Below are 13,804 nucleotides of genomic sequence, written 5' to 3'. Positions count from 1 at the left end.
ATTTTGTCTAGACTTTATTTTGAAAAAAAAAATTTTGTCAAAATTTTATTTCGAAAAAAAATATGTCAAGATTTTATTTCAGTAAAAAAAATTTTTCGAAATTTTAATTGTGTAGAAAATTTTCTCAAAATTGTATTTCTATAGAAAATTTTTTCAAAATTTTATTTCTAAAAAAAATTTTGCCAAAATTTTATTTCTATAGACAATTTTCTCGAAATTTTATATCTATAGAAAATTCTGTCAAAATTTTATTTCTTTAGAAAACTTTGTCAAAATTTTATTTCTTTAGAAAGTTTTGTCAAAATTTTATTCCGATAAAAAATTTCTATAGAAAATTTTGTCAAAATTTTATTTCTATAAAAAAATTTGTCAAAATTTTATTTCGATAAAAAATTTTGTCAACATTTTAATTGTACACTGTTTTTGATTTTTTTCGAGATACAGTTCAAACTAAAAAAAAAATTTGGGGCCAGCTACTATTGAATATTTGTCCATATTCAATTATATTAAAAATGTAATGAAGTCAACTTACCTTTGCAGAGAACTAGAATATATTGAATATCTTATTCAATTGTTTTAATATCGAAAATTTATCATCCGTTTAATTTTTTGGAGTTATTCTGAAAATACAAAAAAAAAAGTTTTAGAGATATATAGTGGTCTATTTCCTATATTGCACATGTAAAACAACAATATCTATATGTGTAGGGTATTAATTCATTCAAATGTATTTCGAGTATATTTAATTTTTCCTTATTTCATTACATGGTGCCTTACGAAAACCAAATCAATATCATCCGGGGGAATTTCAACAATTCGCAACGATTCCCATATTGCATTGCTCATGTTAAACAAATAAATTTGCAATATGAAATGAAATGGAAACACATTAGCATTCTAATGATTTTGGTATTGCGATGACTTTTGAGTTTATGAAGTGGAATTGAGTTGAATAAATGCTAATAATTGAAATGTCTGTTATGACTTTTGGAAAATTGTTTACACAAAAGTACAGAAAGAATTAAATCAAAGATGGTATTGGTACAGACAATAATTAATATACAAATAAATGAAAACAAATTTAATTTTCTATAGAAATAAAATTTTCCAAAAATTAAAAACAAAATAAAATTATTACAAAATTTTCTAATGAAATAAAATTTTGACAAAAATTTTTTATAGAAATAAAATTTTAACAAAATTTTCTATGGAAATAGAATTTTGACAAACTTTTTTTATAGAAGTAAAATTTTGACAAAATTTTCTATGGAAATAGAATTTTGACAAACTTTTTTTATAGAAGTAAAATTTTGACAAAATTTTCTATAGAAATAAAATTTTTGTGAAATTTTTCTATAGAAATAAAATTTTGCAAAAATTTGCAATAGAAATAAAATTTTCTGAAAATTTTCTATAAAAATAAAATTTTGACAAAATTTTCCATAGAAATAAAAAACTATAGAAATAAAATTTTTGTGAAATTTTTCTATAGAAATAAAATTTTGCAAAAATTTGCAATAGAAATAAAATTTTCTGAAAAGTTTCTATAAAAATAAAATTTTGCAAACATTTTCTATAAAAATAAAATTTTGCAAAAATTTTCTTTATTCTAAAAATAAAAGTTTTCAAAAATTTTCTATAAAAATAAAATTTTGAGAAAATTTCACCTAGTAATAAAACGTTGCAAAAAATATTTTCCTAGTAATAAAATTTTGCAAAAATTTTCTAAAAAAAATTACAAAAAATTTTCTATAGAAATAAAATTTTGCAAAAATGTTCTATAGGGATAAAATTGTGATAAAGTTATCTATGGAAATAAAATTTTGCAAAAACTTTTTACAGACATAAAATGTTGCATAAATTTCAAATAAAATTTTCAGAAATATTTCAATGGAAATAATTTTTTTTTGAAAATACAATTTTGTAAAAATTTAAAATAAAATAAAATTATTACAAAATTTTCTAGTGAAATAAAATTTTGACAAACATTTTCTATAGAAATAAAATTTTAACAACATTTTTTTTATAGAAATAAAATTGTGACAAAATTTTCTATAGAAATAAAATTTTTGTGAAATTTTTCTATAGAAATAAAACTTCTATAGAAATATAATTTTGCAAAATTTGTCTATAGAACTAAAATTATGCAAAAATTTCCTATAGAAAAAAAAATTGCAAAAATTTTCTATAGAAATAAAATTTTGCAAAAAGTTTCTATAGCAATAAAATTTTGCAAACGTTTTCCAGAGAAATAAAATTTTGACAAAAATTTCTATAGAAATAAAATTTTGCAAAATTTTCTATAGAAATAAAATTTTCTGAAATTTTTTATAGAAATAAAATTTAGACAAAATTTTCTATAAACATAAAATTTAAAACAAGATTTTCTATGGAAATAAATTTTTTCTGGAATTTTTCTATAGAAATAAAATTTTTTGAAAAATTTCTATAGAAATAAAATTTTTTAGAAAATTTTCTATTGAAGTAAAATTTTCTGAATATTTTCTACAGAAATAAAATTTTGACAACAGTTTGCTATAGAAATAAAATAAATAGTTTTTGACAAAATTTTCTTTAGGAATAAAATTTTCTATGGATATAAAATTTTGAAAACATTTTCTATAGAAATAAATTTTTGCAAAAATTTTCTATAGAAATAAAATTTTGCAAAAATTTTCTTTATTCTAAAAATAAAAGTTTTCAAAAATTTTCTATAAAAATAAAATTTTGAGAAAATTTCACCTAGTAATAAAACTTTGCAAAAAATATTTTCCTAGTAATAAAAATTTTCAAAAATTTTCTGAAAAAAATTACAAAACATTTTCTATAGAAATAAAATTTTGCAAAAATGTTCTATAGGGATAAAATTTTGATAAAGTTATCTATGGAAATAAAATTTTGCAAACACTTTTTATAGACATAAAATGTTGCATAAATTTTAAATAAAATTTTCAGAAATATTTCTATGGAAATAATTTTTTTTTTGAAAAAACAATTTTGTAAAAATTTAAAATAAAATAAAATTATTACAAAATTTTCTAGTGAAATAAAATTTTGAAAAACATTTTCTATAGAAATAAAATTTTAACAACATTTTTATACCCTGCGCCACACTGTGGAACAGGGTATTATAAGTTAGTGCATATGTTTGTAACACCCAGCAGGAGACGAGATAGACACATGGTGTCTTTGACAATAATGCTCAGGATGGGTCCCTGAGTCGATATAACCATGTCCGTCTGTTCGTATGTCCGTCCGTCCGTCTGTCTGTGAACACATTTTTGTGATCAAAGTCTAGGTCTCAATTTAAGTTCAATCGCCTTCAAATTTGGCACATATTCCTAATTTGGGTCAGAATAGAACCCTATTGATTTTGGAAGAAATCGGTTCAGATTTAGATATAGCTCCCATATATATCTTTCGCCCGATATGCACTAATATGGACCCAGCAGCCAGAGTTTTATACCGATTTGCTTGAAATTTTTTACAAACACATTTAGTCGTATAGTCAAGTGTGCAAAATTTGATTGAAATCGGTTCAGATTTAGATATAGCTCCCATATATATCTTTCGCCCGATATGGACTTATATGGCCCCAGAAGCCAGATTTTAGGCCGAATTTGGTTGAAATTTTGCACTAGAAGTCCAATTAGTAGTATAGTCAAGTGTGCAAAATTTGATTGAAATCGGTTCAGATTTAGATATAGCTCCTATATATATCTTTCGCCCGATATGGACTAATATGGTCCTAAAAGCCATCCATATAGCACCCAACACATTTGACGGATGTGATATGGTATCGAAAATTTAGATGTACAAAGTGGTGCAGGGTATAATATAGTCGGCCCCGCCCTACTTTAGACTTACCTTACTTGTTTTTATAGAAATAAAATTGTGACAAAATTTTCTATAGAAATAAAATTTTTGTGAAATTTTTCTATAGAAATATAATTTTGCAAAAATTGTCTATAGAAATAAAATTTTGCAAAAATTTCCTATAGAAAAAAAAATTGCAAAAATTTTCTATAGAAATAAAATTTTGCAAAAATTTTCTATAGCAATAAAATTTTGCAAACGTTTTCCAGAGAAATAAAATTTTGACAAAAATTTCTATAGAAATAAAATTTTGCAAAATTTTCTATAGAAATAAAATTTTCTGAAATTTTCTGAAATTGGTGCAGGGTATAATATAGTCGGCCCCGCCCGACTTTAGACTTACCTTACTTGTTTTTATAGAAATAAAATTTTGACAAAATTTTCTATAGAAATACAATTTTTGTGAAATTTTTCTATAGAAATAAAACTTCTATAGAAATATAATTTTGCAAAAATTGTCTACAGAAATAAAATTTTGCAAAAATTTCCTATAGAAAAAAAATTTTTGCAAAAATTTTCTATAGAAATAAAATTTGGCAAAAATTTTCTATAGCAATAAAATTTTGCAAACGTTTTCCAGAGAAATAAAATTTTGACAAAAATTTCTATAGAAATAAAATTTTGCAAAAATTTTCTATAGAAATAAAATTTTCTGAAATTTTTTATAGAAATAAAATTTAGACAAAATTTTCTATAAACATAAAATTTAAAACAAAATTTTCTATGGAAATACATTTTTTTTGGATTTTTTTTTATAGAAATAAAATTTTTTGAAAAATTTTTATAGAAATAAAATTTTCAGAAAATTTTCTATAAAAATAAAATTTTGACAAAATTTTCTATAAAAATAAAATTTTGCAAAATTTTCTTTATTCTAAAAATAAAAGTTTTCAAAAATTTTCTATAAAAATAAAATTTTGAGAAAATTTCACCTAGTAATAAAATGTTGCAAAAAATATTTTCCTAGTAATAAAATTTTGCAAAAATTTTCTAAAAAAATTTACAAAAAATTTTCTAGAGAAATAAAATTTTGCAAAAATGTTCTATAGGGATAAAATTTTGATAAAGTTATCTATGGAAATAAAATTTTGCAAAAACTTTTTATAGACATAAAATGTTGCATAAATTTTAAATAAAATTTTCAGAAATATTTCTATGGAAATAATTTTTTTTTGAAAATACAATTTTGTAAAAATTAAAAATAAAATAAAATTATTATAAAATTTTCTAGTGAAATAAAATTTTGACAAACATTTTCTATAGAAATAAAACTTCTATAGAAATATAATTTTGCAAAAATTGTCTATAGAAATAAAATTTTGCAAAAATTTCCTATAGAAAAAAAGTGCAAAAATTTTCTATAGAAATAAAATTTTGCAAAAATTTTCTATAGCAATAAAATTTTGCAAACGTTTTCCAGAGAAATAAAATTTTGACAAAAATTTCTATAGAAATAAAATTTTGCAAAATTTTCTATAGAAATAAAATTTTGCAAAATTTTCTATAGAAATAAAATTTTCTGAAATTTTTTATAGAAATAAAATTTAAACAAAATTTTCTATAAACACAAAATTTAAAACAAGATTTTCTATGGAAATAATTTTTTTCGGGAATTTTTCTATAGAAATAAAATTTTCTGTAAAATTTCTTTCAAAATAAAAATTTTTAGAAAATTTTCTATTGAAGTAAAATTTCCTGAAAATTTTCTATAGAAATAAAATTTTGACAACAGTGTGCTGTAGAAATAAAATAAATAATTTTTGACAAAATTTTCTTTAGAAATAAAATTTTCTATAGATATAAAATTTTGAAAACATTTTCTATTGAAATACATTTTTGCAAAAATTTTCTATAGAAATAAAATTTTCTGAAAATTTTTGATAGAAATAACATTTTCTGAAAATTTTTGATAGAAATAAAATTTTGTAAAAATTGTATATAGATGTGTGACCACAGTTCATTAACAGTGGTTACAAATCTGGCTAGATTATATTACGAATATCTTCGAAATGGATCATTAGCATGTATCATTCATTTCGTTTTTTTCTCACTTTGTTTGGGATATTGGATGTTTAGGCTTCCTATTAGCCTTTGCTCTGATTTGTGGTATAATCATGAAGGGTTATCGTTTATGTCTTTGATCCTTTTTCCGTTAGTGTAAGATGGCGTGGGTTGAAAAATCCTCACAATCCCCTTTTTAGTGATTTTTCTGGAATTCCATCCACTCTCAATGGTAATGCTTAATAAAATAAAGGAAATTGTGGAATATTGTCAATGTGCTTGCGATAAGATTTTCTACCATGAAATGTTCTGGTGATATAGGAATCTCAGTGATTTTTTTTTTTTTTTCATTTACGTTTTATTTAATGCTCATCCTCAGATCAATGCTCGCTTCTTAGTACCATGTTGGCAGTACCCATTTTCTTGAGAAGTGGAATCCAGGCTTTCATCTTTCACCACCCCCTCCACATCCACCACCCACCATAGTCATTTTTGTCTATGGCCAATAATCAATGCAATCACAAGTGCTTCCATTGTGTAGTCCATGGTACACAATGGCGAGAGGAGAGCGCATTATCTTCAAGTGGCAGTAATTCCAGTGATGTCAGCAACAGGTTTAATAAGAAATCCATTGGCATCCACATGAAAATGTCACCGACATTGAAGTAGAAAGTGTTGGCTTGTTGTATGCCAATCGAGTGCTGGGACATAAAACGGCTGAGGTTATGCTATTTAGTCGATGACACGAATTGCTTGAAGTCCTTTAGTTTAGATGATGGCAATCGATGCAATGAGTATCTCATCGAATTTATGATTATGGCAAAGGATTTTCTCCCACCATTCGAAATTATGTGGCAAAGTGTGCAGCAGCAGCAGCAAATGCAATGCTTTCGATTATGGAGATGCAATTTTTAATACAAAGCAGTTAGCAGTTAAATCGATGGACAAATGACTAAGCTGTTGGAGATTTTATAAAGAGGATTTTCTCAATACTCTTTAGATTCATTCATTCGACTATTGGGGAATAGGATATTTCAAGTTGGTGCATATACTACCTATAACCTAAAGGAAGTGAGATAGGCTCAGGGTCTATCTCACATAGTTAGACTGTAACGATCTGAGTAGATTGAAAATGACACTGGCGTAGCTACGAATTTTGTCTAAGAGGGGGAAACTAAACCCCACCAAGACATTCCAAAGGTCAACAACATTTAACATTTTCTGGGAGCAATAGGCGTTACTAGGGGGAACTAGGGAATAGCTGTTGTCCCCATTAAAGCTCTCCTTAAATACGCTTATGACTCGCACACTGGTAACACGGTTGCCACTCGAGCCAACAATAAACTACCAAAATTCGGAGAATACCAAACAAACAAAAAAAAAAATTATGTAAAAATTTTCTTTTTATAGACAACTAGCGTACCCCGGCCCGCTTCGCTGCGCCTTCCAAAGCTATGTGTAGGAATATTTTGCGTTAAGTTAGTCAACCATATCCTTCGTGCTGAAAACGAATTCGAAAAGATTTGAATTCTTTCAAACAAATCCGACTACGTGCTTTTTCGTTTATAGGTACAAATACGAAGTATATGCATATGTAAAACGGTTCGTCTTAAAAAATGTCGTGGAGAGGGTGTACCCTTTCCTCCAAATTTTTTAAATAATGTTCTGTATTCAAGTAGTTGGACAATCTTCTATATTTCATGTGAATTTTAAGTGTGGTTTGTCAAGGAAAGGTATCCTTCTTCTCAATATATCTGAAAATTGAGCACTACATTATAATAACATATAAAGAATTACTGTTTCCCATCCAATAAATTAGAAAAAGCAAAAGTAGTAAAAAATTTTACCACATTAATATTTGCTAAAATGTTGGAAAATGATGCACCCTCTACGTTGGCTGCCAATTTCATGTAAATTTAAGTTCTTTACTAAAAAGAAGTCAGGCAGAAGCCTGTGCATAAAATATGTCATCAAATTATGTATCGAGTTCCCATTTACAGAAAACCCTCTACTTTCAATTTAAGAAAAAAAAAAACGGACAAAAGGGAACCCTCTCCCCACCTTCGCTCTACTCCGACCTGATATCGAACTATCACGTACCCTATATTAATTTTACAAACTATTCAATGGTCCCTATAAATTCTATCGAAGTAAATCGACAAAGTTTATTTCAATTTTCCCCTTCCCCAACCAGATATCGAAAAATCACATACCTACTAACCATCAATCATGTATACATTTAATCACCTCCTCCCACGTTCCCTGTAAATTTCAAGTAGATCGGAGATGTTTAAATTTTGCTCTATTGTTTTAAAGGGACGTCACTTTTCCCGATACAATATCGACAAACACCGTAGTGAATAGCATCCCTAACTTTCCCTGAAAATTCTTGAAACTTTCCTTCAAGTGTGGGGCAAGGAAGGTTGCCTCTTCGTTCATAACCTTCCCCCACTGCTTTTGTTAATTTCAAGAAAACTTAAGAATTTTTTTTATAGCTTTAGAGGAGGACCTCCTCCCCGACCAAATATCGAAAAGTGATGTAGCGTATCTTTTGTAAACGTCCCAGAAAATGTAGAGCAAATTATAAGAATAAAGGGGCGACCTCTCTTCCATTCAAATATCACAAAATCAGATATCAACTATTAATATCGTAACCTCTCCCCAGTCCTCTGTACATTTCAAGTAACTCGGTAAAGTTTAATTGTTTCTCTGTATGTACTGAAGAGAAGCGGATGTCTCCCTATGACCTTTTATTTTTATTAAAAAATCTGGAACCTGATATAAATTTCATAACCTCACCCATTTGTTCCGTAAAATTTCAGTCGGGGGAGTTTAGTTTTGTTTTCACTGTACTATAAAAAAAAAGTCGGGCAAAGGGGTGGCGCCCCTCCCCGACCAAATATCGAAAAATAATGTAGCAGATTTTTGTCTAGATGCCAACCCCAACATTCTATGAAAATTTCAAGCAAATCGCATAATTTTGTTCCAAGTTTCAAAAAGTAGGGCAAGGGGGGGGGGACCTCCCCCGTCCACATATGAAATCATCAGGTACCCCATATTAATTCCATAACCTTACCGCATGTTCTTTGTAAATCTGAGATAATTTAGAGAATTTTAGTTTTTTCACTGTACTTTAAAAAAAAGTCGAACAAAGGGGAGGTCCCCCTCCGCCACCAAATATCGAAATATAAAGTAGCGGATCTTTGTCTAGATGCCAACCCCAACCTTCAATGAAAATTTCAAGCAAATCGGTCATCTTTGGTCCAATTTTCAAAAAGTCCGCCAAAGGGGAGGTCCCCCTCCGCGACCAGGTGTCAAAAAATGAGGTACCCTATTTTCACCACATGAACGCCCCCTACGATCTCTGAAAGTTTCAAGTAAATCGGATCAGCCGTTTCGGAGCCAACTCGGTACATAAAAACAAACAATCAAACAAACAAACAAACAAATAAACAAATATAGATTGAATTTTATATATATAGATTTTGTCAAAGTTTTATTTTTGTAGAAAATTTTGTCTAAATTTTATTTCTATTGACAATTTTGTCCAAATTTTATTTATATAGAAAATTTTGTCCAAATTTTATTTCTATAGAAAATTTTGTCAACATTTGATTTCAATAGAAAATTTTACTAAAACTTTATTTCTGTAGAAAATTTTGCGAAAGTTTTATTTGTAAAGAAAATGTTTGTGAAATTTCATTTCTATAGAAAATTTTCTCAAAATTTTATTTCTATAGAAAATTTTCTCGAAATTTTATTTCTAAAGAAAATTTTGTCAAAATTTTATTTCTATAGAAAAGTTTTAAAAAATGTTGTCAAAATTTTATTTCATTCGTGTTTTGTTTTTTATTGTGGGTTTGTACTTCAATCATATTTGTGGTTTTGATCTCAGCTTTAAAACTATTGTGTTGACTTAACTACAAGAGTAGCTTAACCAACAGAGGAAAAAATTTTTGTCAAATTTATTTGGGCAAAGCCCTATAGACTGCAAGATGGTTGGATGGACGCACGTTTCGGAATTACCACATTCCTCATCAGCATCCTCTACTTGCAGCAAAACTATCAACCAATTATCAGAATAAATTCTGGCAGTTCACTAAATCCATGGTGAACCACTTGAACATTCCGAAAAAAGGTTTATGATAGCCGGCTTATGCCGAATTAAATTCATACAAACATTTCTCTTTTCCTTTGCCACCATCAAATCATCGATTTGAGTGCAGTTGGCTGGGTTTATTTTGAGCGTGCTTCCTATTACTTCACTCGTGTTTTGTTGTTTATTGTGGGTTTGTACTTCAAGTTTTGCTGCAAGTAGAGGATGCTGATGAGGAATGTGGTAATTCCGAAACAACTGTACATCCAACCATCTTGCAGTCTATAGGGCTTTGCCCAAATAAATTTGACAAGCATACTTTTCCTCTGTTGGTTAAGCTACACTTGTAGTTTAGTCAATGCATGGCTTTAAGCTGAGATCAAAAACAACAATAAAAATTTTATTTTTATAGAAAATTTTGTTAAAATTTTATTTCTATAGAAAATTTTGTCTAAATTTTATTTCTATAGAGAATTTTAACAAAATTTGATTTCTATAGAAAATTTCGTTAAAATTTTTGAATTTTATTTCTGTAGGAAATTTTGTCCAAACTTTATTTCTATAGAAAATTTTTAAAAAAAAATTATTTTTATAGAAAATTTTATCTAAATTTAATTTCTATAGAAAATTTTAGCAAAATTTTATTTTTGTAGAAAATGTTTAAAAATTTTTGCCAAAATTTTATTTCTATAGAAAATTTTCTCAAAATTTGATTTCTATAGAAAATTTTAGCAAAATTTTATTTCTATCGAAAATTTTTGCAAAATTTTATTTCTATCGAAAATTTTTGCAAAATTTTATTTCTATCGAAAATTTTTGCAAAATTTTATTTCGGTAGAAAAATTTGTCAAATTTTTATTTTATAGGCAATTTTGACAAAATGTTATTTCTATAGAAAATTTTTGCAAAATTTTATTTTTATAGAAATTTTTTTTAAAATTTTATTTCTATAGAAAATTTTGTCTAAATTTTATTTCTATCGAGAATTTTAAAACAATTTGATTTCTATAGAAAATTTCGTTAAAATTTTTGAATTTTATTTCTGTAGGAAATTTTGAAAAAATTTTGAAAATTTATTTCTATAGAAAATTTTTAAAAAATTTTATTTTTATAGAAAATTTTATCTAAATTTTATTTCTATAGAAAATTTTAGCAAAATGAATTTTCGTCAAAATTTTATTTCTATACGAAATTTTGTCCAAATTTTATTTCTGTACCAAATTTTGTCAAAATTTTATTCCTATAGAAAATTTTGTGAAAATTTTATTTATATAGAAAATTTTGTTAACATTTTATTACTATAGAAAATTTTAGCAAAATTTTATTTTTATAGAATTTTTTTGCAAAATTTTATTTCCGTAGAAAAATTTGTCAAAATTTTATTTTTATAGGCAATTTTGCAAAATTTTATTTCTATAGGCAATTTTATCAAAACTTTATTTCTATAGAAAATTTTTTTGTTAAAATTTTATTTCTATAGAAATTTTTTCAAAATTTTATTTCTATAGAAAATTTTGTCTAAATTTTATTCCTTTAGAGAATTTTAACAAAATTTGATTTCTATATAAAATTTTGTTACAATTTTATTTCTGTAGAAAATTTTGTTTTAATTTTATTTCTGTAGGAAATTTTGTCCAAACTTTATTTTTATAAAAAATTTTTAAAAAAATTTATAGAAAATATTCTCAAATTTTCAGTTCTATAGAAAATTTTTGCAAATTTTTTTTTCCGTAGAAAAATTTGTCAAAGTTTTATTTCTACAGGCAATTTTTGTAAAATATTTATTTCTATAGCAATTTTTTTCAAAATTTTATTTCTATAGAAAATTTTGTCAAAATTTTATTCCTATAAAAAATTTTGTAAAAATTTTATTTCTATAGAAACTTGTCTTAAAATTTTATTTATCTAGAAAATTTTCTTTAAAATTTAATTCTATAGAAAATTTTGTAAAAATGTTATTTGCATAAAAAACTTTATTTCCATAGAAAATTTTTGCAAAATGTTATTTCTATAGAAAATTTTTGCAAAATTGTATTTCTATAGAAAATTTTTTTAAAATTTTACTTTTATAGAAAATTTTGTTTCTATAGAAAATTTTTTAAAAATTTTATTTCTATAGAAAGATTTGTTAAAATTTTATTTCTATAGAAAATGTTTGCAAAATTTTACTCCTGTAGAAAATTTTGTCAAAATTTTATGTCTATAGAAAATTTAGTCAAAATTTGTATTTCTATAAAAAATTTTGTTAAAATTCTATTTCTATAGAAAATTTTTAAAAAATTTTATTTCTTTAGAAAGTTTTGTCAAAATTTTATTTCAATTGAAAATTTTGCCCAAATTTTATTTCTATAGAAAATTTTTTAAAAATTTTATTTTTATAGAAAAATTTTTAAAAATTTTATTTCTATAGGAAATTTTGTCAAATTTTTTTTGTAGAATTTTTTTTTTAATTTTATTTTTTTTTCTTATTTTTTTATTTTTATTTATTTTAATAGAAAATTTTGTCAAAATTGTATTTCTTGGAGTGATTTAATTCTCTCAACAGCTCCTCCCGTCTAGGAAATTTGTCTTGAAGCGAGAGACGAAGCTCCACTTAGATCTTCCATAGATCTCGGGTGGTAAAATTTTGTTGAAGTGGCCTCCTAGGTTAAGTCGGAAGCGGAATGGAGAAAAAATCCGGATCATTAATCTGTTCTGTCTGTCTGAAACTAAATTCACCACCGATCGGAGCGGTACAGTGTAAAGGGTGGTTGGGATGGATGAACCTCCGCAACTACTATGGCTTCACATAGCTGACGATAAATTGGTCTAGGGTTAAAATTTTCCGTTGAGGACTTCACTTAATATGATCTGAAACCGATGTTTTTAAAAATAAAAATTCACATCCAAAAATGTTGTAATTAAAATATATATCCCTCGTTGAACCATCTAATGACAATTGAAACTCCAAATATTTACTCTCTTCTCATTGCGGCCTTGACTATTACGTGTTATTCAAAATTTACACAAGAACAATGCTACAAATTGATTTCATGTCAATGAAATCTTATCAATGATCAAGTCTTTTGCATAACAGCGAGAAGAAGAATTGTTAATTTGTCATTCTAAAATAGAAAATCAAATGCTTTGATTTACCAGCTAATGTCATAGTACGATGACATACAATTTTTACAATATTTTCCACTAGCTTTTCAATAATGTCATAGTTAGTGTTTTTTTTTTTTTTTGGGTGTCATGTTTGGTAAAATTTTTGTATCGAAATATTTTTCATTAAAACAAATTTAGATTTACCCAAATTGAATCATCTCACAAGACAGATCTACTTTAAGTCTATGGAAATTCAACTTGGCCAGCGAAGAAACATGTGTATAGTCAGGCTTGTGGAGATTGGTATGTGACATTTTCTTTTCAATACCTTACTAATACAAATTCCTGAATATTTATTATGTCCAATAATATCGTACGGTAAAATTGTAATAATATCCCAGCAAAAAAGCGTCTCCAAGAAAGTAGTGAAAATTTTCTTTTAGGTTACGGAAGTGGTGCAAAATTGGAGCAGAAGCGATGAATTTCGCATAGGCTTGTCATAGGACAGATGACCATCAATTCAACAGCCGTTCCACTGAATTTGCATCACTTCTTAAGGTGTTATTCAATATCAGTGTTTTGGATGTGAAAACTTTATTTCTATAAAAAATGTTGTCAAAATTTTGTTTTGATAGAAAACTTTTGCAAAATTTTATTTCTGTAGAAAATTTTGTCAAAAATTTATTTAATATAGAACATTTTGTCAAAATTTTATTTCTATAGAAAATTTTGTCAAAATTGTAT

The 13,804-nt window shown here is 25.7% G+C and overlaps 1 protein-coding gene across 1 annotated transcript in view; it reads right to left on the bottom strand.

Moving 5' to 3' along the window:
- Nha1 (Na[+]/H[+] hydrogen antiporter 1) overlaps positions 1–13,804 on the bottom strand; it is a 218,291-nt gene that overhangs the window by 182,834 nt on the left and 21,653 nt on the right. The window contains exon 2 of the mRNA XM_075293713.1: positions 533–620. The gene's annotated coding sequence lies outside the window, so the exon portion shown is untranslated. The remainder of the gene's footprint in view (positions 1–532; positions 621–13,804) is intronic.

The sequence above is a fragment of the Haematobia irritans genome, chromosome 2, assembly GCF_050003625.1.
Source record: "Haematobia irritans isolate KBUSLIRL chromosome 2, ASM5000362v1, whole genome shotgun sequence".
Lineage (NCBI taxonomy): Eukaryota > Metazoa > Arthropoda > Insecta > Diptera > Muscidae > Haematobia > Haematobia irritans.
This window is presented reverse-complemented; position numbering and strand designations above follow the sequence as displayed.